The sequence below is a fragment of the Pelophylax lessonae genome (assembly GCF_965119305.1).
Source record: "Pelophylax lessonae genome assembly, chromosome: 1".
In the NCBI taxonomy this organism is placed as follows: Eukaryota; Metazoa; Chordata; class Amphibia; order Anura; family Ranidae; genus Pelophylax; species Pelophylax lessonae.
Window position 1 is genome coordinate 643,400,172 of NC_138768.1, and position 23,184 is coordinate 643,423,355.

The following is a 23,184-nucleotide window of genomic DNA, read 5'->3' on the forward strand; positions in this document are numbered from 1 at the left end:
CCTACTCCTAGCCTTTTAGGGGTACAAACAATAGTAATTGGGGCCTAGTGTGGTTGTGTACGTGTGATATACATACACTTTTTTGGGATCATATTTTCTATTCCGCTATTTAATCAAAAACCTCTGGGGATCAGTTAAATTGGGGGATAGTCTGTGTTGGTACGTGTGAGAGAGATCCACCTTTCCAAGTTGTTGGGGTTCATCTCATACTTCTGAAGGTTTGAGGGTGCTGCCTGTTCCATACTCCCCCTACTCCTAGCCTTTTAGGGGTACAAACAATAGTAATTGGGGCCTAGTGTGGTTGTGTACGTGTGATATACATACACTTTTTTGGGATCATATTTTCTATTCCGCTATTTAATCAAAAACCTTTGGGGATCAGTTAAATTGGGGGATAGTCTGTGTTGGTACGTGTGAGAGAGATCCACCTTTCCAAGTTGTTGGGGTTCATCTCATACTTCTGAAGGTTTGAGGGTGCTGCCTGTTCCATACTCCCCCTACTCCTAGCCTTTTAGGGGTACAAACAATAGTAATTGGGGCCTAGTGTGGTTGTGTACGTGTGATATACATACACTTTTTTGGGATCATATTTTCTATTCCGCTATTTAATCAAAAACCTCTGGGGATCAGTTAAATTGGGGGATAGTCTGTGTTGGTACGTGTGAGAGAGATCCACCTTTCCAAGTTGTTGGGGTTCATCTCATACTTCTGAAGGTTTGAGGGTGCTGCCTGTTCCATACTCCCCCCTACTCCTAGCCTTTTAGGGGTACAAACAATAGTAATTGGGGCCTAGTGTGGTTGTGTACGTGTGATATACATACACTTTTTTGGGATCATATTTTCTATTCCGCTATTTAATCAAAAACCTCTGGGGATCAGTTAAATTGGGGGATAGTCTGTGTTGGTACGTGTGAGAGAGATCCACCTTTCCAAGTTGTTGGGGTTCATCTCATACTTCTGAAGGTTTGAGGGTGCTGCCTGTTCCATACTCCCCCTACTCCTAGCCTTTTAGGGGTACAAACAATAGTAATTGGGGCCTAGTGTGGTTGTGTACGTGTGATATACATACACTTTTTTGGGATCATATTTTCTATTCCGCTATTTAATCAAAAACCTTTGGGGATCAGTTAAATTGGGGGATAGTCTGTGTTGGTACGTGTGAGAGAGATCCACCTTTCCAAGTTGTTGGGGTTCATCTCATACTTCTGAAGGTTTGAGGGTGCTGCCTGTTCCATACTCCCCCTACTCCTAGCCTTTTAGGGGTACAAACAATAGTAATTGGGGCCTAGTGTGGTTGTGTACGTGTGATATACATACACTTTTTTGGGATCATATTTTCTATTCCGCTATTTAATCAAAAACCTGTGGGGATCAGTTAAATTGGGGGATAGTCTGTGTTGGTACGTGTGAGATCCACCTTTCCAAGTTTTTGGGGTTCATCTCATACTTCTGAAGCTTTGAGGGTGCTGCCTGTTCCATACTCCTCCTCCTCCTCATCCATCCTTTTAGGTGTACAAACAATAGTAATTGGGGCCTAGTGTGCTTCTGTACGTGTGAGATACATACACATTTTTTGATCATATTTCCTATTCCGCTATTCAATAAAAACCTTTGGGGATCAATTGAATTGCGGGATAGTCTGTGTCGGTACGTGTGAGAGAGATCCACCTTTCCAAGTTGTTGGGGTTCATCTCATACTTCTGAAGGTTTGAGGGTGCTGCCTGTTCCATACCCCCCCTACTCCTCATCTAGCCTTTTAGGGGTACAAACAATAGTAATTGGGGCCTAGTGTGGTTGTGTACGTGCGAGATACATACACTTTTTTTGATCATATTTCCTATTCCGCTATTCAATAAAAACCTTTGAGGATCAATTGAATTGCGGGATAGTCTGTGTCGGTACGTGTGAGAGAGATCCACCTTTCCAAGTTGTTGGGGTTCATCTCATACTTCTGAAGGTTTGAGGGTGCTGCCTGTTCCATACTCCCCCTACTCCTCATCTAGCCTTTTAGGGGTACAAACAATAGTAATTGGGGCCTAGTGTGGTTGTGTACGTGCGAGATACATACACTTTTTTTGATCATCTTTCCTATTCCGCTATTCAATAAAAACCTTTGAGGATCAATTGAATTGCGGGATAGTCTGTGTCGGTACGTGTGAGAGAGATCCACCTTTCCAAGTTGTTGGGGTTCATCTCATACTTCTGAAGGTTTGAGGGTGCTGCCTGTTCCATACCCCCCCTACTCCTCATCTAGCCTTTTAGGGGTACAAACAATAGTAATTGGGGCCTAGTGTGGTTGTGTACGTGCGAGATACATACACTTTTTTTGATCATATTTCCTATTCCGCTATTCAATAAAAACCTTTGGGGATCAATTAAATTGCGGGATAGTCTGTGTCGGTACGTGTGAGATCCACCTTTCCAAGTTTTTGGGGTTCATCTCATACTTCTGAAGCTTTGAGGGTGCTGCCTGTTCCATACTCCTCCTCCTCCTCATCCATCCTTTTAGGTGTACAAACAATAGTAATTGGGGCCTAGTGTGCTTCTGTACGTGTGAGATACATACACATTTTTTGGATCATATTTTCTATTCCGCTATTCAATAAAAACCTTTCTAGGGCAAGATCTTAAATTACAGAAATATGAGGAGACCGTCAAATAAGGGCCGTGGCCTGGGTCGTGGTGCTGCTGGTAGAGCTCCTGTTGCAAGGAGAGGACATGGTTGATCTGTGCCAGCTACACGCACAAGTGAAACACCTTCCTCAAGTGTGAGTAGGCGACAGAACCTGCATCAGTATTTGGTAGGGCATCAAACGCCCCTAGAAGTGATGAGGCCAGAACAAGTTGAGGCGATAGTAGATTGGTTTGCTGCTGACAGTGCCTCCAGTTCCTTCACATTGTCTCCCACCCAGTCTACTGCAGAAAGGTCAGAGTTGGCACCTGCAGCCAATGTCCAACCGTCTTTCACCTCACCCCCTTGCAAATCAGGCCAGCAGTCTGAGCCCCAAGCCATACAGCAGTCTCTTATTCTTTTTGAGGACTCTGTCAGCAGGGTTTCCCAGGGCCATCCACCTAGCCCTGCCCCAGAAGTGGAATAGATTGAGTGCAGCGATGCCCAACCACTTATTCCTCAAGATGAGTACATGCAAGGATCATCGCAGCACGTCTCCGATGATGACGAAACGCAGGTGCCAACTGCTGCGGCGTTCAGCATTGTGGAGACCGACAAGGAGGGCAGGGGTGAAGACTGGGTGGAAGATGATGTGGAGGACGATGAGGTCCTCGACCCCACATGGAATGAACGTCATGCAGGTGAACTGAGTAGTTTGGAGGAAGAGGCGGTGGTCGCACAGAGCCACCAGCACAGCAGAAGAGGGAGCAGGGTGCAGAAGCGGAGCGGCCGTGCCCTAGACACTACGCCCGCTACTGCCCAACGCAGCAAGGGAACGAGCGCACCAAAGTCAGCTCAAAGGAGTTCTCTAGCGTGGAAGTTCTTTAGAAAATGTGCTGATGACAGGACACGAGTGGTTTGCACCCTGTGCAATCAGAGCTTGAAGCGAGGCATGAACCTTCTCAACCTGAGCACAACCTGCATGATCAGGCATCTAAGTGCAAAGCACGAGCTGCAGTGGAGTACACACCTTCAAAACCAAGAAACGTCTCTGGCTCATCCTGCTTCCTCTTCTGCTGCAGTCTCGGCCGCTCCAGCCACATCTGTAGTGATACCGGCACCTGCCACCCCGCAAACAGACGATCTGTCAGCAACACCACCACCTGGGTCACCAACAACCATCTCCACAATGTCCCGTGGAAGCGTTCAGCTTTCCATCTCCCAAACACTTGAGAGGAAGAGGAAGTACCCCCCTACCCACCCGCGATCCCTGGCCCTGAATGCCAGCATTTCAAAATTATTGGCCTTTGAAATGCTGTCATTCCGTCTGGTGGAGACGCACAGTTTTAAAAACCTTATGTCGGTGGCTGTCCCACAGTACGTCGTGCCCAGCCGCCACTACTTTTCCAGGCAAGCCATCCCTTCCCTGCACAACCAAGTGGGGGAAAAAATCAGGTGTGCACTGCGCAACGCCATCTGTGCCAAGGTCCACCTAACTACGGATACGTGGACCAGTAAGCACGGTCAGGGGCGTTATATCTCCCTAACGGCACACTGGGTAAATGCAGTGGCGGATGGGCCTGAGGCGGATAGCAATTTGGCGCATGTCCTTCCACCACCGAGGATTGCAGGGCGCTTCAGTTTGCCTCCTGTTCCTAACTCCTCCTACTCCGCTTCCTCATCCTCTACCGCCTCCTCATCCGGACAGCGTAACACCTTCACCACCAACTTCAGCACGGCCAGGGGTAAACGACAGCAGGCAGTTTTACAACTTGCCTGTTTGGGGGACAAACCACACACCGCGCAGGAGTTGTGGAGGAGCATGGAACAGCAGACAAATGAGTGGTTGCTGCCAGCGAGCCTCAAGCCCGGCCTGGTGGTGTGCGATAACGGGCGAAATCTCATAGCAGCTCTGGGCCTAGCCGGTTTGACGCACATCCCTTGCCTGGCGCATGTGCTGAATTTGGTGGTGCAGAGGTTCCTTAAAAACTACCCCGATATGTCAGAGCTGCTGCAGAAAGTGCGGGCCGTTTGTGCGCACTTTCGGCGTTCTCACCCTGCTGCTGCTCGCCTGGCAGCGCTGCAGCGTAACTTCGGCCTTCCCGCTCACCGCCTCATATGTGACGTGCCCACAAGGTGGAACTCCACCTTGCACATGCTGGAAAGACTGTGCGAGCAGCAGCAGGCCATAGTGGAGTTTCAGCTGCAGCACGCACGCGTGAGTCGCTCTGCGGAACAGCACCACTTCACCACCAATAACTGGGCCTCCATGCGAGACCTGTGTGCCTTGTTGCGCTGTTTTGAGTACTCCACCAACATGGCCAGTGGCAATGACGCCGTTCTCAGCTTAACTATCCCACTTCTATGCCTCCTTGAAAAAACAATTCGGGCGATGATGGAAGAGGATGTGGCACAGGATGAGGAGGAGGAGGAGGATGAAGAGGTAACATTTCCAAGGCTTTCAGGGCAGTCATTCGCAAGGGGCTCCGAGGGTGGGTTCCTGCACACGCAAACGCCAGGGACGCAATTGTCCAGCAGGGGCACAGTTCTGGAGGATGAGGAGGATGAGGAGGAGGAGGAGCTGGAGGAGGAGATGGAACCATGTTCACAGCAGGGTGGCACCCAGGCCAGCTCATGGCCATCACTGGTGCGTGGCTGGGGGGATACAGAGGACACGGACCATACACCTCCCACAGAGGACAGCCTTTCGTTGCCTCTGGGCAGCCTGGCACACATGAGCGATTACATGCTGCAGTGTCTCCACAACGACCGCCGAGTTGCCCACATTCTAACTTGTGCTGATTACTGGGTGGCCACGCTGCTGGATCCCCGTTACAAGGACAACGTACCGTCCTTAATTCACTCACTGGAGCGCGATCGCAAGATGCGCGAGTACAAGCGCACGCTGGTAGACGCCATGCTGCTGGCATTCCCATCTGACAGCGGGGCCACAGTGGAAGCACAAGGCAGAGGAGGAGGAGGAGGAGGTCGCCAACGCAACCAGGGCACCGCCAGCACCTCAGAAGGCAGGGTTAGCATGGCCGAAATGTGGAAAAGCTTTGTCAGCACGCCACAACAAACAGCAGCACCAGCAGCTCAGATGGAACGTCTTAGCAGGAGGCAGCATTTTACCAACATGGTGGAGCAGTATGTGTGCACACGCCTACATGTAGTGAATGACGGGTCTGCCCCCTTCAACTTCTGGGTCTCCAAATTGGGCACATGGCCTGAGCTTGCCCTTTACGCCTTGGAGGTGCTGGCGTGCCCTGCAGCCAGTGTATTATCTGAACGGGTATTTAGCACGGCTGGGGGCGTTATAACAGACAAGCGCAGCCGCCTGTCCAGAGACAATGTGGACAAGCTCACGTTCATTAAAATGAACCAGGCATGGATCCCACGGGACTTTTCCGTACCTTATGCAGAATAGCAATGGATACCGACCTTACCCACCCATTGTTCCATTTTTGCTCTTTCTCACTCTTTTGGGGTGTACCCTCATTTAAAATTTGTGAAAAGAAGCAGTGTTGGCTACCTCGTCCTCCTCCTCAGGGCCAGATTAATGTAGGGGCTATTGGAGCTGCAGCTCCAGGCCCCTACCTTTTATATAGGCCCCGGGTTGGCCATATTCACTGTTACCGCTCTTCTGTCACTTGTAAACACAGAAGTCTGGCTTCTATGCTCGCTTCCCCAGGCAGCACCCTCAGAACCTCCCCACACAGCGTGAAGGCCGGACAAGGAGGGACAGTTGGCGATGCATGGATGTGTTTATGGGCTTCAGAGACAGCATCCCATGTTGAATTAGGCATGCATGGCTGCACCCTTCCTCCTCTGGGTGCATGGCAAGGCATGGCCCTTAAGGCCCTTCAAAATCCTCAGCACCAAGCCCATGATGCTGTTAATCCGGCCCTGGTCCTCCTCCACCGCCGCTTCCACCTACACCGCCCATAGGTGTGCGCAGCCTATTGCATTAAGGTGTGCACCCCAAAGTTGAAATACACATGCATGTGTTTGCCAGCAGGGAGAGTAATGTATCGGGGCCATGTACCTGTAGGCAAGGAGAAATAGAGCAGAGCAGGTCCCAGGGAGATCTTTCCCATCTCCTCACTGGCAATGCTATGTGCCCTAGGTGATTAGGGTGTGCCCAGGCACACCCAGCACACCCTGTGCGCACGCCTATGTCACCGCCACATCCACCACCACCTCAACCTCCCTCCTACTCCATATGGGCCTCGTCCTTCAGAGATGAAGAAGAACATTGTTTTATTTTTCTGTTTTTTTTTGTTGTTTTAAGTTATTTCCCTATCCACATTTGTTTGCAGAGCACTTGCCATGCTCTTAATTACGTTTTGCTGCCATTTGCAGCACTCTAGCCCTTTCCTTTGGTGTTTTAGAGCCATTTTAGTGCCTTAAAGTTCGGGTCCCCATTGACTTCAATGGGGTTCGGTGTCCGGGAAAAGTTCGGTAAAAGTCCGGGACACGGACCCGGACTTTTTTTTAAAGTTCGGCCGAACCCGTCGAACACGGACATCTAGGTGTCCGCTCAACCCTAAACACTGTTACTATTTAGACTGCATGATGTACAGTTGCTATATTTTCTCTCCTTTTCAATAATGTAATTCTAATCACAGAGAGGACTAAGCGCCTTACTATCTGCTTGTAGTAATACTTGGCACATAGCAATGATGTGGAAAGTTATTGAGCTTAAATTGTGCTCATATATTGTATAGCTGACATTTCTTCTAAGCATATCTGTCAGTTTATTTGTAGCACCCTGTTTCCTTGTGCGAAAAAAAAAAAGAGATTTTGCTGTATACTTTACGATGAAATAGATTTCTGAATGGAATAAAATAGGCAGAAATGTATCAGAATAATGTGTTGTAAATTTAGTCAAAAATGCACTATAATTGTTTTCCTGGTACTTGTGTGCTGTGCACATTTGAATGAGATAAGATTTATGGACTGAAACAAATTTAAAGAGAATCAATTATCCTACAATGACAATAAATGTAACATTTCTCTGCTGCCCCTGCACTTTTGGTTGTAATTTATTGTAGTTATTGGTTAGTATATATATATATATATATATATATATATATATATATATATATATACAGTGCTTTGCAAAAGTATTCGGCCCTCTTGAACTTTTCGACCTTTTGCCACATTTCAGGCTTCAAACATAAAGATATAAAACTGTAATTTTTTGGGAAGAATCAACAAGTGGGACACAATCATGAAGTGGAATGAAATTTATTGGATATTTCAAACTTTGTTAACAAATAAAAAACTGAAAAATTGGTCGTGCAAAATTATTCAGCCCCCTTAAGTTAATACTTTGTAGCGCCACCTTTTGCTGCGATTACAGCTGTAAGTCGCTTGGGGTATGTCTCTATCAGTTTTGCACATCGAGAGACTGAAATTTTTGCCACTTCCTCCTTGCAAAACAGCTCAAGCTCAGTGAGGTTGGATGGAGAGCGTTTGTGGACAGCAGTTTTCAGTTCTTTCCACAGATTCTCCATTGGATTCAGGTCTGGACTTTGACTTGGCCATTCTAACACCTGGATATGTTTATTTGTGAACCATTCCATTGTAGATTTTGCTTTATGTTTTGGATCATTGTCTTGTTGGAAGACAAATCGTCGTCCCAGTCTCAGGTCTTTTGTAGACTCCATCAGGTTTTCTTCCAGAATGGTCCTGTATTTGGCTCCATCCATCTTCCCATCAATTTTAACCATCTTCTCTGTCCCAGCTGAAGAAAAGCAGGCCCAAACCATGATTCTGCCACCACCATGTTTGACAGTGGGGATGGTGTGTTCAAGGTGATGAGCTGTGTTGCTTTTACGCCAAACATAACGTTTTGCATTGTTGCCAAAAAGTTCAATTTTGGTTTCATCTGACCAGAGCACCTTCTTCCACATGTTTGGTGTGTCTCCCAGGTGGCTTGTGGCAAACTTTAAACTACACTTTTTATGGGTATCTTTAAGAAATGGCTTTCTTCTTGCCACTCTTCCATAAAGGCCAGATTTGTGCAGTATACGACTGATTGTTGTCCTATGGACAGAGTCTCCCACCTCAGCTGTAGATCTCTGCAGTTCATCCAGAGTGATCATGGGCCTCTTGGCTGCATCTCTGATCAGTCTTCTCCTTCTCCTAAAGGGACGGCCAGGTCTTCGTAGATTTGCAGTGGTCTGATACTCCTTCCATTTCAATATTATCGCTTGCACATTTCTCCTTGGGATGTTTAAAGCTTGGGAAATCTTTTTGTATCCAAATCCGGCGTTAAACTTCTCCATAACAGTATCTCGTACCTGCCTGGTGTGTTCCTTGTTCTTCATGATGCTCTCTGCACTTTAAACGGAACTCTGAGGCTATCACAGTGCAGGTGCATTTATACGGAGACTTGATTACACACAGGTGGATTCTATTTATCATCATTAGTCATTTAGGTCAACATTGGATCATTCAGAGATCCTCACTGAACTTCTGGAGAGAGTTTGCTGCACAGAAAGTAAAGGGACTGAATAATTTTGCACACCCAATTTTTCAGTTTTTTATTTGTTAAAAAAAGTTTGAAATATCCAATACATTTGGTTCCACTTCATGATTGTGTCCCACTTGTTGTTTATTCTTCACAAAAAAATTACAGTTTTATATCTTTATGTTTGAAGCCTGAAATGTGGCAAAAGGTTGCAAAGTTCAAGGGGGCCGAATACTTTCACAAGGCACTGTATATACGTATATATATATATATATATATATATATATATATACATACATACATACATATATATATATACATACATACATATATATATATATATATATATATATATATATATATATATATATATATATATATATATATATATATATATATACACAAAGTATATAGATATTGTATAAATAGGTATACAGTATCCCCCCTCACATTTTTGTAAATATTTTATTTTATTATATCTTTACTTGTGACAACACTGAAGAAAGAACACTTTGCTACAATGTAAAGTAGTGAGTGTACAGCTTGTATAACAGTGTAAATCTGCTGTCCCCTCAACTACACTCAACACACAGCTATTAATGTCTAAACTGCTGACAACAAAAGTGAGTACACCCCTAAGTGAAAATGTCCAGATTGGACCCAAAGTGTCAAGATTTTGTGAGGCCACCATTATTTTCCAGCACTGCCTTAACCCTCTTGGGCATGGAGTTAACCAGAGCTTTACAGGTTGCCACTGGAGTCCTCTTCCACTCCTCCAGTACAACATCACTTAGCTGGTGGATGTTAGAGACCTTGTGCTCCTCCACCTTCCATTTGAGGATGCCCCACAGATGCTCAATAGGGTTTAGAAAAAACAAGAAAGGTACATATACACAACATTCGACCTGCGCCAGTGAAAGAGTCAAGTACATTCGATCTTATGAAAAAAGTTTCAACTGTGGCTGTAGGTAGTCTTTTTAGGAGGTATGCAGGATAGTTCAATCCCTGGGGTTAGTGGAGATGGATGGTGTAGGTGGCTGCAGGCTTCATACAGAGCTAGAGGGACTCTGCAACAGACAAAAAGGGGTAGGAGAAGAAAAGCAGTGCCACCTCAGTGTAGATTAAAAGGTTATTTATTACATAAAAGCTATATAGTAACTCACACAGAGGAAATAGTTGATCAGCAAATGGTGATGGTTCATTTGCAACACTGTAGGGATGTTAGGGAAGTACACTGTGGGGGCCGTGGTCCTGGCTGTGCCGGTGAAGTCCGACACTTCCTGTGTTTCTGGCAGCGTTCAGTATCCAGGCTTACATCCAATAGTGGCAGGGGGGTGCTCGCGTTCAGAGCATGCATGCTCCTTCCTCAGTTGCTGATTTATGTGTCAGACTGGGAGTTTTATAGTTGAGGGACTCAGGGGATGGGGGCTTGTTGCTGAGGAGATGTGATATATACAATGAGTCATCAGGTCAGAACAGGAAGTCATATGACAGAGAGTCTCCGGGGGTGGGGGCCTGTTGCTGTGGAGATGCGGTGTATACAATGAGTTGTAAAAAAAAAAAAAAAGTTTGAAATAAATAAATAAAAAAATAAATAATAATAAAAAAATAGAAATAATAGAAATAAAATTAGAGGTAAAGAAAAAAAAATATAAAAAATTGATAATATTTAACCTTGAAAAAATAAGAGATAATGCATATATACTCATATGTATAGGCACATAAAGATAGGAATGAGATAAGTCCATGATGGAGAGGGGCTTCTCGTAGGTAATTGAGATGAGGGTGGTAGTATTTCAAGGTAGAGGAAAAAGCAGAATATGAAGTATTATGGAGAAATAATGCAGGATATGAAGTATTGCTATATTTAGGATAATCGGTAGTAGTTTTAACCTCCCTGGCGGTATGATTATGTCAGGAATTATGTACCAAAAGCGGTACAATTTTTTGCATGGAAATTTGGCGTTATGTATTATAGGCCTACAATTCTTAGTAATTACTGACTAAAACCTGACCAAAACAAGACTCTAGTAGACATCCCAGATGTGATAAATTTGAAACACAAACGCATGAATTATAATCGAATCAATAATATAATTTTAATATATAATATATATATATAAAAAGGAAGGAGGTGATACAATGTAATCTGAAATGATATATAATAAATATATATATATATATATATATATATATATATATATATATATATATATATATAATATAAATGTATTATATATATGTGTTTGTTTAACTTTTGAATTTCCCTCCCAGTTCTGCTCCCATGCACCATTGCTGCTGCAGGGAACGGAACCAGGAAGTCATCAGAGCAACGGACGAGCGGCGGGGATCTCAACGGTGATCACAGCAATGGAAGATCATCGCTGGATCGCTAGGAGAAAGTAAGGAACACCGCTGCATGCTCTGCACATCTACCCCGAGCGTGACTCGGGGATACCGATCCTAGCATGAAAAATCCACCCCGAGTCACGCTCGGGGTTACCGCTAAGGGGGTTAAAGTAGTGTTTTTTTTTCTTTTTTTACTTTACCTCTAATTTTATTTCTGTTATTTCTATTTTTTTTATTTATTTATTTATTTATTTCAAACTTTTTTTTTTACAACTCATTGTATACACCACATCTCCACAGCAACAGGCCCCCACCCCCGGAGACTCTCTGTCATATGACTTCCTGTTCCGGCCAGATTACTCATTGCATACACCGCATCTCCACAGCAACAGGAGACTTTCTGTCATATGACTTCCTGTTCTGACCTGATGACTCATTGTATATATCGCATCTTCACAGCAACAAGCACCCGCCCCCTGAGTCCCTCAGCTATGAAACTTCCAGTCTGACACATAAATCAGCACTGCCTGAAGAAGGAGCACGCATGCTCCGAACGCGAGCACCCCCCTGCCACTATTGGATGTAAGCCTGGATACTGAACGCTGCCAGAAACACAGGAAGTGTCGGACTCCACCGGCCCAACCAGGACCACGGCCGTCACAGTGTACTTCCCTAACATCCCTACAGTGTTGCGGATGAACCATCACCATTTGCTGATCAACTATTTCCTCTGTGTGCGTTACTACATTGTTTTTATGTAATAAATAACCTTTTAATCTAACTGAGGTGGCGCTGCTTTTCTTCTCCTACGCCTTTCAATAGGGTTTAGGTCTGGAGACATGCTTGGCCAGTCCATCATCCATCTTGGAGGTGTGTTTGGGGTCGTTATCATGTTGGAATACTGCCCTGCGGCCAAGTCTCCGAAGGGAGGGGATCATGTTCTGCTTCAGTATGTCACAGTACATGTTGAATTCATGGTTCCCTCAATGAACTGTAGCTCCCCAGTGGCGGCAGCACTCATGCAGCCCCAGACCATGACACTTGACTGTAGGCAAGACACACTTGTCTTTGTACTCCTCACCTGGTTGCAGCCACACATGCTTGACACCATTTGAACCAACTAAGTTTATATTAGTCTTATCGGACCATAGGACATGGTTCCAGTAATTCCTGCCCTTAGTCTGCTTATCTTCAGCAAACTGTTTGCAGCTTTCTTGTGCATCATCTTTAGAAGAGGCATACTTCTGGGGTGACAGCAATGCAGACCAATTTGATGCAGTGTGCGGCGGGTGGTATGAGCACTGATAGGATGACCCCCACCCTCTCAATCTCTGCAGCAATGCTGGCGGCACTCATACATTTATTTCCCAAAGACAACCTGTGGATAAAACGCTGAGCACGTGCACTCAACTTCTTTGGTCGACCATGGCAAAGCCTGTTCTGAGTGGAACCTGTCCTGTTAAACCGCTGCATGGTCTTGGCCACCATGCTGAAGCTCAGTTTCAGGGTCTTGGCAATCTTCTTATAGCCTAGGCCATCTTTATGTTGAGCAACAATTATTTTTTTCAGATTCTCAGAGAGTTCTTTGTCATGAGGTTCCATGTTGAAATTCCAGTGACCAGTATGAGAAAGTGAGAACTTTTCACACCTGAGACCTTGTTACACTAACGAGTCACATGACATCTGGGAGGGAAAATTGCTAATTGCACCCAATTTGGACTAATTTCTTCAGTGTTGTCACATGAAAAGATATAATAAAATATTTGCAAAAATGTGAAGGGTGTACTCACTTTTGTGAGATACTGTGTATATATATATATATATATATATATATATATATATATATATATACACACACACACACACATCTTTGATGCTTTTTTCAGAAATCCCCATCACCGCAAACAACTCAGAGTTAAAACAAATGTAGCACAAAATATTTACAGTATTTTTACGGGTATGCCTTGCTCGAGCAGCTCTTGTATAGTGACTGGACTGCTCTAAATAAAGTTGGATGAATATGAAAACTCTGTAGCAAATCGGTAAAAGATTACAGCAGGGACTGATTGTGTTGGAGAGTTGTGAGCACAACTAAAAGATGCACAGATACCAATCTTGAAAAAAAAAATGAAAAGTAAATAAAAACATTGTCAGCAAACATTTTTTTTATTACTCACATAGAAATTTAAAGGTATTGTAGCATCTGTGACTTTATTTTGTTTGCATTGGATGACTGGGATTCACTTTTCATAATCCTTGTATCCAATTCCCCCTTGGTTACTAATCAAACCCCAGGCAGGGGCGTAACTACAGGGGTTGCAGGGGTTGCAATCGCTACCGGGCCCCATGCTCCAGGGGGCCCGGTAGCAAACCAGTGGGTGAACTTCTAGGATCTCAAAGGTCACACTTGTGACCGTGCCCTGGCATTTCACCACTGTGGGGAGGCCCCAAGATTGCAGGAAGGGGGCCCACTGCAGAACTTGTGAAAGGATCCTGATGCGGGACCATAATAAAAGGCCATGCAATGAGATTAAAGAGCCCCAGGATTAGTGGGAAGAGCCCCGGGCTTGAAGGGAAGGACCCCGGCCAGGGGTCTGGGGGGCCCTTCATGGTTTCTTGCATCGGGGCCCTGAAGGTTCTAGTTACGCCTCTGACCCCAGGCACTATTTATAACTAAAAATTGTACCAGAAACGTTGAAGAGACACTTCATTTAATTGAAAACTAATATGAACCAATATTGTCATGATGTAAATATGTACAGAGTAGTTGCTGCCCCAATATTTATTTAGATATGTTTTAGAACATTTAGAAATAACACAAGAGTCAGTATATTTTAGGCTGCATTCACATGTCAGCTTATAATCGCGGGCAGAACCGCCGCGGTTCCGCCCGCGATTCGGAGATTTATTGCAAATCGCGGGACGCCTAGCGTTGCCCGTTGATTTGCAATAGCCCCCCAAACGCCGAGCGATGTTGCCGCGATTTACGCCCGCCGAATCGCGGCAACATCGCGCAAACAAAATCGCGGGACGCAATACGCTCCAAAGAAGCTCTTGTACTTTTTTGGAGCGTATTGCGTCCCGCGATTTTGTTTGCGCGATGTTGCCGCGATTCGGCGGGCTTAAATCGCGGCAACATCGCTCGGCGTTTGGGGGGCTATTGCAAATCAACGGGCAGTGCTAGGCGTCCCGCGATTTGCAATAAATCTCCGAATCGCGGGCGGAACCGCGGCGGTTCTGCCCGCGATTATAAGCTGACATGTGAATGCAGCCTAAAGTATTACAGTTTGTCTACTGGTCAATTTGTCCACAGCTTGGATACTTGTTTTTTTTGTTTGTTTGTGTGCTTGTTTTATATTGAAAACTGGACATGTAAGAAAACTATCAAAAGCACAAACATCTTAATCATTTTAAATTAATACTATGAACATGTGCACAATTAATGGTATGTTGCAGAGATAATGCTTCAATCAGTAAAACAAAAAGAAGCTATAGCTAGAAAGAATTTGAGTCACCTTGACCTATCCTCTTTTAACCTCAAACTTGTTTATACGAAATTAAAGTGATTTATTGTCCAATTTCAGTTGGACATTGTAAAACACTGATTTCAATAAAGCTATAGCCAAGGATATGGGATTGCCGCCTATATACTTGAAGCTACATTACTCTGTTCGGATTATTAAGAGTCCAAAATAATTTAATTGAATGCTCTTTCAGCTTGTAAGAAATGTCACAAAAATATTTAACCCACTGCAGTGCAGAGAATGCAGTCAATGCAATCAAGAGTTCACACCATTAGATATTTTCCTATTATATTTTCTTGTTGTGTCCTACACAATGGAGGCCAAAGTGTGTTCTTGTCAAGAGTTGTGCTCTTTACTTTCAAAATCCTTTTCTATTCCGATAGATGTAATGTAGACAAACTATATCAATGAACTGCACTCGTAAACATTTACAGAACATATTTTTTACAACGAAATTATATATATATATATATATATATATATATATATATACATATATATATATATATATATATATATATATATATATATATATATATATATATATATATATATACACACACACACAGTATCTCACAAAAGTGAGTACACCCCTCACATTTTTGTAAATATTTAATTATATCTTTTCTTGTGACAGCACTGAAGAAATTACACTTTGCCACAATGTAAAGTAGTGAGTGTAGAGCTTATATAACAGTTTAAATTTGCAAATAACTGAACACACAACAATTAATGTCTATACTCATGGCAACACAAGTGAGTACACCCCTAAATTAAAATGTCAAAATTAGGCCCAAAGTTTCAATATTTTGTGTGGCCACCATTATTTTCCAGCACTGCCTTAACCCTCTTGGGCAAGGAGTTCACCAGAGCTTCACAGGTTGCCACTCGAGTTTCCTTCCACTCCTCCATGATGACATTACAGAGCTGGTGGATGTTAGAGACCTTGCGCTCCTCCGCCTTCTGTTTGAGGATGTCCCACAGATGCTCAATAGGGTTTTTTTCTTGAGACATGCTTGGCCAGTCCATCAGCGTTACCCTCAGCTTCTTTAGCAAGGCAGTCGTCGTCTTGGAAGTGTGTTTGGGGTTGTTATCATGTTGGAATACTGCCCTGCGGCCTAGTCTCTGAAGGGAGGAGATCATGCTCTCCTTCATTATGTCACAGTATATGTTGGCATTAATGGTTCCCTCAATGGACTGTAGCTCCCCAGTGGCGGCAGCACTCATGCAGCCCCAGACCATGACACTCCCACCACCATGCTTGACTGTAGGCAAAACACACTTGTCTTTGTACTCCTCACCTGGTTGCCACCACACATCCTTGACATCATCTGAACCAAATGAGTTTATCTTGGTCTCATCAGACCACAGGACATGGTTCTAGTAGTCCATGTCCTTAGACTGCTTGCCTTCAGAAAACTGTTCACGGGCTTTCTTGTGCATCATCTTTAAAAGAGGCTTCCTTCCAGGCAAGTAGACCAATTTGATGCAGTGTGTGGCGTTTGGTCTGAGCACTGACAGGCTGACCCCCCACCCCTTCAACCTCTTCAGCAAAGCTGGCAGCACTCATATGTCTATTTCCCAAAGACAACCTCTGGATATGATGCTAGGCACGTGCATTCAACTTCTTTGATCGACCATGGCGAGGCCTGTTCTTATTGGAAACTGTCCTGTTAAACCACTGTATGGTCTTGGCCACTGTGCTGCAGCTCAGATTCAGGGTCTTGGCAATTTTCTTATAGCCTAGGCCATCTTTATGTTGAGCAACAGTTCTTTGACCAGTATGAGAGAGTGAGAGCGATAACACCAAATTTAACACAGCTTCTCTCCATTCACACCTGAGACCTTGTAACACTTGAGTCACATGACACCGGGGAGGGAAAATGGCTAATTGGAACCAATTTGGACATTTTGACTTAGGGGAGTACTCACTTTTGTTGCCAGTGGTTTAGACATATAGCTGTGTGTTGAGTTATTTTGAGGGAACAGCAAATTGACACTGTTATACAAGCTGTACACTCACTACTTTACATTGTAGCAAAGTGTCATTTCTCCAGTGTTGTCACATGAAAAGATATAATAAAATATTGTCAAAAATATGAGGGGCTACTCACTTTTGTGAGATACTGTAAAACATATATATATTTTACATTCAAAATACTTTGTACATATACTTTACATTGTAGCAAAATGTCACATGAAAATATATTCCTATCAAAGGATTAGTATTTTTTTCCGGTTTTGAGATTTGCACAGGAACACACTGCTTATTAGTTTTGATTCACATGCAATTCAGTGCATTCCGATTTGAAAACATGACCAAATGAATGGGCTCAAATCGCATTGCATTGCGTGCACTTCTTTTGGAAACTCATTGCAAATGGATTGCATGGCACTTTTGTAGCACTGCATTTTTTACCTGCTTTTTGGGTGTCGTTAACTTAACCTCCCTGGTGGTGATCCCGAGCGTGACTCGGGTTGATTTTTTCTATCAGGAGCGGTAACCCCGAGTCACGCTCGGGGTGGATGTGCAGAGAGCGCAGCGGTGTCTCTTACCTTCTCCTGGCGATCCAGTGATGATCTCTCATTGCTGTGACCGCCAGCCGAGAGTCCCGCCGCTCCTCCATCGGTGTGATGACTTCCTAGTTCCGTTCCCTGCAGCAGCAATGCTGCATGGGAGCGGAACAAGGGAGGGAAATTCAAAAAAAAAAAAAAAACGTTGCACAAAACACAAACACATAACACATTTTATATTATATAGCGGTATATATATATGTATATATATATATATATATATATATATATATATATATATATATACGCACACACACACACATATATATATATATATATATATATATAAAATTATATTATTGATTCAATTATAATTCATGCGTTATATATTACACATATATATATATATATATATATATATATATGTGTGTGTGTGTGTGTATATATATATATATATATATATATATATATATATATATATATATATATATATATATACACACACACATATATATATATAGATAATATATAATGCATGAATTATAATCTAATCAATAAAATAATTTTATTATATATATTATATATTATATAATAAAATTATATTATTAATTTCATTATAATTCATGCGTTTGTGTTTCAAATTTATCACATCTGGGATGTCTACTAGAGTCTTGTTTTGGTCAGGTTTAAGTCAGTAATTACTAAGAATTGTAGGCCTATAATACATAACGCCAAATTTCCATGAAAAGAATTGTACCGCTTTTGGTATGTAATTCCTGACAGAATCATACCGCCAGGGAGGTTAACATTGACACCCGCTATTTGGAGTGTCGTGATAAAAATCCAGCAAGTACCACGTTTATCGCCATCGACAGATTCACCCCACACTGGAGGGGAGAGTCTTGTCAGACAGGAAATATCGAGATTGGAGACCCGCAGGATTATGACTTAAAGTGTTAAGTCCCTTTCGGACTCAATGTTGATTGGGACATAAACTGTTTCATTAAAAATAGCTAATTATAGATGAGGTATACAGATTGAATATCTGGTTGTTTTTTTTAACCACTTCAATACAGGCCACTTCCCCCCCCCCCCTTCTGCCCACGCCAATTTTCAGCTTTCAGCGCTCTCACACTTTGGATGACAATTGCGTGGTCATGCAACACTGTACCCAATTGAAATTTTAAAAATTTCTTTCACACAAATAGAGCTTTCTTTTGGTGGTATTTAATCACCGCTGGGTTTTTTATTTTTTACTAAAAAAAAAAAAGACAGAAAATTTAGAAAAAAAAAAGTTTTTCTTATTTTTTGTCAGTAAGTTTTGTAAATAAGTAATTTTTTACAGTAATTTTTCTCCTTCACTGATGTGCACTGATGAAGCGGCACTGATGGGCACTGATAGGCTGCTCTGATGGACACTGATGAGGTGGTACTGATGAGGAGGCACTAATATGCCACACTGATTGGCACTGATAGGTGACACTGATGGGCACTGATTGGCACTGACAGGCAGTACTGATGGGCACTGATAGGCAGCACTGATGGAAACTGATGGGCATCGCTGATGGGCAGCACAGATGAGCAGGCACTGATGGGCACTGATTTTGGGCACTGTAGGCACTGATTGTGGGCACTGATTGTGGGCACTGATGGGAATTGGTTGGGGTGACTTATGGGCACTTTTTTTACTGTACTGTAATCAGGGTACTGATGATCAGTGCCCTGATTACCTGTCCTAGACTCCCCTTTGAGGAGGAGCCGCTGATCGGCTCTCCTTGCCGCACACTCTGACAGTGTGAGGCGAGGAGCGCCGATAAACGGCACTTCCTCATTTACATGATTGGACACAGCCGATCACCTGGGGAAAGAGCCATGTCATTGGCTCTTTACCAAGATCAGGGTCATGCTGTGTCCTAGGAACATGGCATGGCCGCGATCACTGCACTGCGCACCCCCATGGGCAACGCCAGAGCAGCTGTTCTGGGGCACCATCATATGTCATCCTCCCAGAGCAAGAGCCGCACCGATCTGCCGTCATTTGAGGGTGGTCAGGCGGCAAGTGGTTAAAATTGTTTTTTTCTTCAAACCTTTTTTACTTTATAAAAAAGTTTGTATCCCAGGCTTTTTTGAATTTATTTTTTCATTTATTTATTCATTTAGATGTTTCTATTGAAATTTAGATTTATACAGAATTGTATGTGAACATGTAATATGCAATATGTTTTTTGTCCATTAGATAGAGGCATTTTTACCTGCCAATTTTCCATGAGCTATAATTTTAGTTTATATTTATTTTTTAACTTATGTCATTAGTGCTGTGAGGCATTATGGAGACCTGTTGGTGTTAAATGCCATGCCTTGTTTTGGTAATGGAATAACATATTTGGCACTGTAATAAAGCCACCAGTATCTTTTAAGTGTTTTCAAGGGTTGGAGCATGGGAGTTGCATCCTTATTTGGTTTGGAGATGGTCACAATTAGTGCACGTAACAATTCTGATGGGAAAGACCCAGTCCAGTGGTAGAGGCTAGGTTGAAGACTGATAATAAGAGGGAGGTCACTTCTTTGGAGAGACTTTTGTAGTATTCAACTATTCATTAGAATACCCTTCTGCTCCAGTTGATTTATGATTCAATAGGTGTTTATTGATCTCATGGACCTCCTGAGAGGTAAATGGCTGAGATTTAGATGGAAGCTATTCAGGTGTGAGAGAAGGTAGGCTCACATCTTGGACAAATTTCATAATAAGTTCCAGAGATGGCTGAGGGGTAAAGGTGTCAAAGCATAAATCATATTGATAGTAATCCCCAAAGCCGTCAGCTATATCTTTGGGGTTAAATAGCTTATGATTAGAGTTAGGGTAGGTGAGGGAGGTAATCTGTTGTTTGAGTTGTTGGGCTTTACCTTGTCTTGCAAGTCTAGCACCAGCCTTGTTACTTAGCCCATAGGAGGAGGCTTTAAAAAATTTAAATCGTGACTCATATTTGAAAATAATTTGTGATGTTCTTGGACGATCTGTTGATACAATTGCTTGTCCCCTAGAAGGGAACAATTCAATCTCCATATAGGAGGGGGCATATTACGAAGAGTATCATCTAATCCCAAACTGATAGGTTGCATAGTCGAACCAAGTAATGGTACCAATGTCAGATCAGATGACATTTTGTAGAGAATGTTTCTCTGTTAAAAATAGATCAATATAAGAGTAGGAGGGATGCGGTGCAGAAAAAAAGGTATAGTTCTTTTCTGAACCATGGAAGCATCTTCACACACACAAGGATTGAGAGGGCCATCTACAGGTAGGAGTAGAATCCATACAAGAATCAGTAATGGCATTGAAGTCTCCTCCGGTGAGAAGAGTCCCTTGAGTTAACTCTGACAACTTAGAGAAAGGGGAGCAAGACATTTTTTTCTGTTGAAGGTTAGGAGCATCCAGGTTCACAAGTGTGAACACAGAGTGGTTTGGTTCGCAAATAAGTATGAGATACTGTAACTCCCAGAAGGATCAGAAACTGTTTGGATGTGGTAAAAGGGAACAAAATCCTTAACTGCTATAAGAATATCACAGGTTTTTTCAGGCTATTGGCAATGAATAGGTGAGGAAAGTGTCAGAATGTAAACCGAGGACATTTACAAGCTGCAAAATTAGTCTCCTGGACCAACATAACATCTGCCTTGAAGCTTCAGGCTTCCTTCAGAAGGGCATAACATTTAAATGGACTGTTGAGGCCTTTAGTATTTGGAGATATTATGTTCAGCGGCATGGTAGTGGAAGTCTAACTGCTGAGTGGAGTTGTAGATAAGGTAACATGGGGAACTGAGAGTGACAAAGAAGAAGTACTTGAGTGGCTGGACCGGTAAGTTCCAAGCAAAAGTGATAAGAACCGTGGAAAGCAGAGTTGTACTTATGCCTATGAGAAACATAGACATATCTCCTCAACAGAGCTTGCACAATAGCTTCCAAAATAATTTTGCCAGGTGAAGACGGCAGGGTTTCAGAGTCAAGGACTGGCGAAGGGTAATCAGCAAGTAGTAAAGAGGCATAAAAACACAATACAGAGAACATATTTAAAAACTTCCTGCATAAATGAAGAACAATAACAGGCAAAATGGGCAGCCTTAGCTGCTTTGGTACAGGGGGACAGCAGGTGCTGCAATCAAAGAACGCCCCATAAGTCAATACAAGCTGTGATCTTCATGCCTCTTCTAGGTGGTATAATATAGATATAACGGAGAGGTTCCCGTTGTGCAGGGAAACCAAAGAAACCTGATCATGTCCATTCTGCTTCCAATCTCTCTGGGGGAGAGGGAGCTTCAAGTTGGGCATCTGGGGGGAGTAGGAGCCTTTTAATTTAGCAGTTGAAAACCTTTCTCCACACTGTAGTTTGGGACCTTTTTCCCATTCCAGATGGCGAGAACTTTCGTAGGGATGCCCCAGCTGTATGGGACATTGTATTTCCACAGCACTTTGGTTAATGGTGAAAGCTTCTTCCGATTCATTGCAGTTTAATTTCAAACATTGTGTATAGGGATATTCCATTAAATGTGTCCGGCACCCTGGGATTTTGTTTTGCATCCGCCATGATCCAATCTTCCACATGAAAGTAATGGATTCTTGCCAATGTTTCCCTAGATGCAGTGTCAGGAAAAAATGTGGGTTTATGGATACGATGAGCCCTATCTATACACAATTCAATGTCACTCAAAGTAGGTATGATGGCTTTCATAAGGTGCTGGATAAAGGTAGTAAACTCAGGCAGGGAGATGGATTCTGGGAGGCCCCTGAACTTTATGTTATTCCTCCATGAGCAGTCTTCTAAATCGGCAATCTTGTTTTGCAGAAGCTGGATTTCGGTGTCCTGTTCAGTGTAAGCATTCACTAAATAATTATGAGCGGTGTAAAGGTCCGCTATTTTAGATTCCATCTGGGTGATTTTGTCAGAATTTAATTGAACAGTGTCACTTAGGGAATTTAACATATAAGAAAATTCTGCTAGAAACGATCTCTTCATAGAGAGCAACATGTTCTTCATAGTGTGTTTTGATATGGGTTTTTCTACCGCAGGGAAAGCTTTAGTGGATAGATCATTCACAGCATGTTGTGAAGAAGCTGAAGCAGTAGGCTGCCTAGGTGAATTATAGTTTTCATCCCTGTGCTGCCTAGTTTTTGCTGGGATATGGGTGGTGGATGTAGCAGGGGGGGATGTCTCACCCATGTCAAGGAGGGCCCCTAAGCCTTGCTTTCTTAGTTCCTGGGAACCGATCTGTGGGCTGGCTGGGCCAGCGGAGCTGGAGTCGGTGCCATCTTGTCTAACCCCGTGGCCCCACTGCTGTGTAAAAATCTGTAAGGTGTCGGAGTGGCTTAGTGGACCTCTGTCTCTTAGACATCTCCACCACAGGATAGTGAGAGGATGTGGGTAGTCTGCAGGGTGAGTAACACACTGCGTTATGGTACTGCGTTACTTTAACTGACGATTGTGTGGTCATGCAACACTGTACCCAATTAAAATTGTGTCTTTTTTTTCCCACAAAAAGAGATTTCTTTTGGTCGTATTTCAACGCTACTGTCTTTTTTTACTTTTTGCTATAAAACATATCCAATAAAAATTTGAAAAAAATAACATTTCTTTATGTTATTTGCTACATGTTTTTGGTAAACGTGAACATTATAAATCCCACAATCTATGGTATATGTTTATGGAATTTTT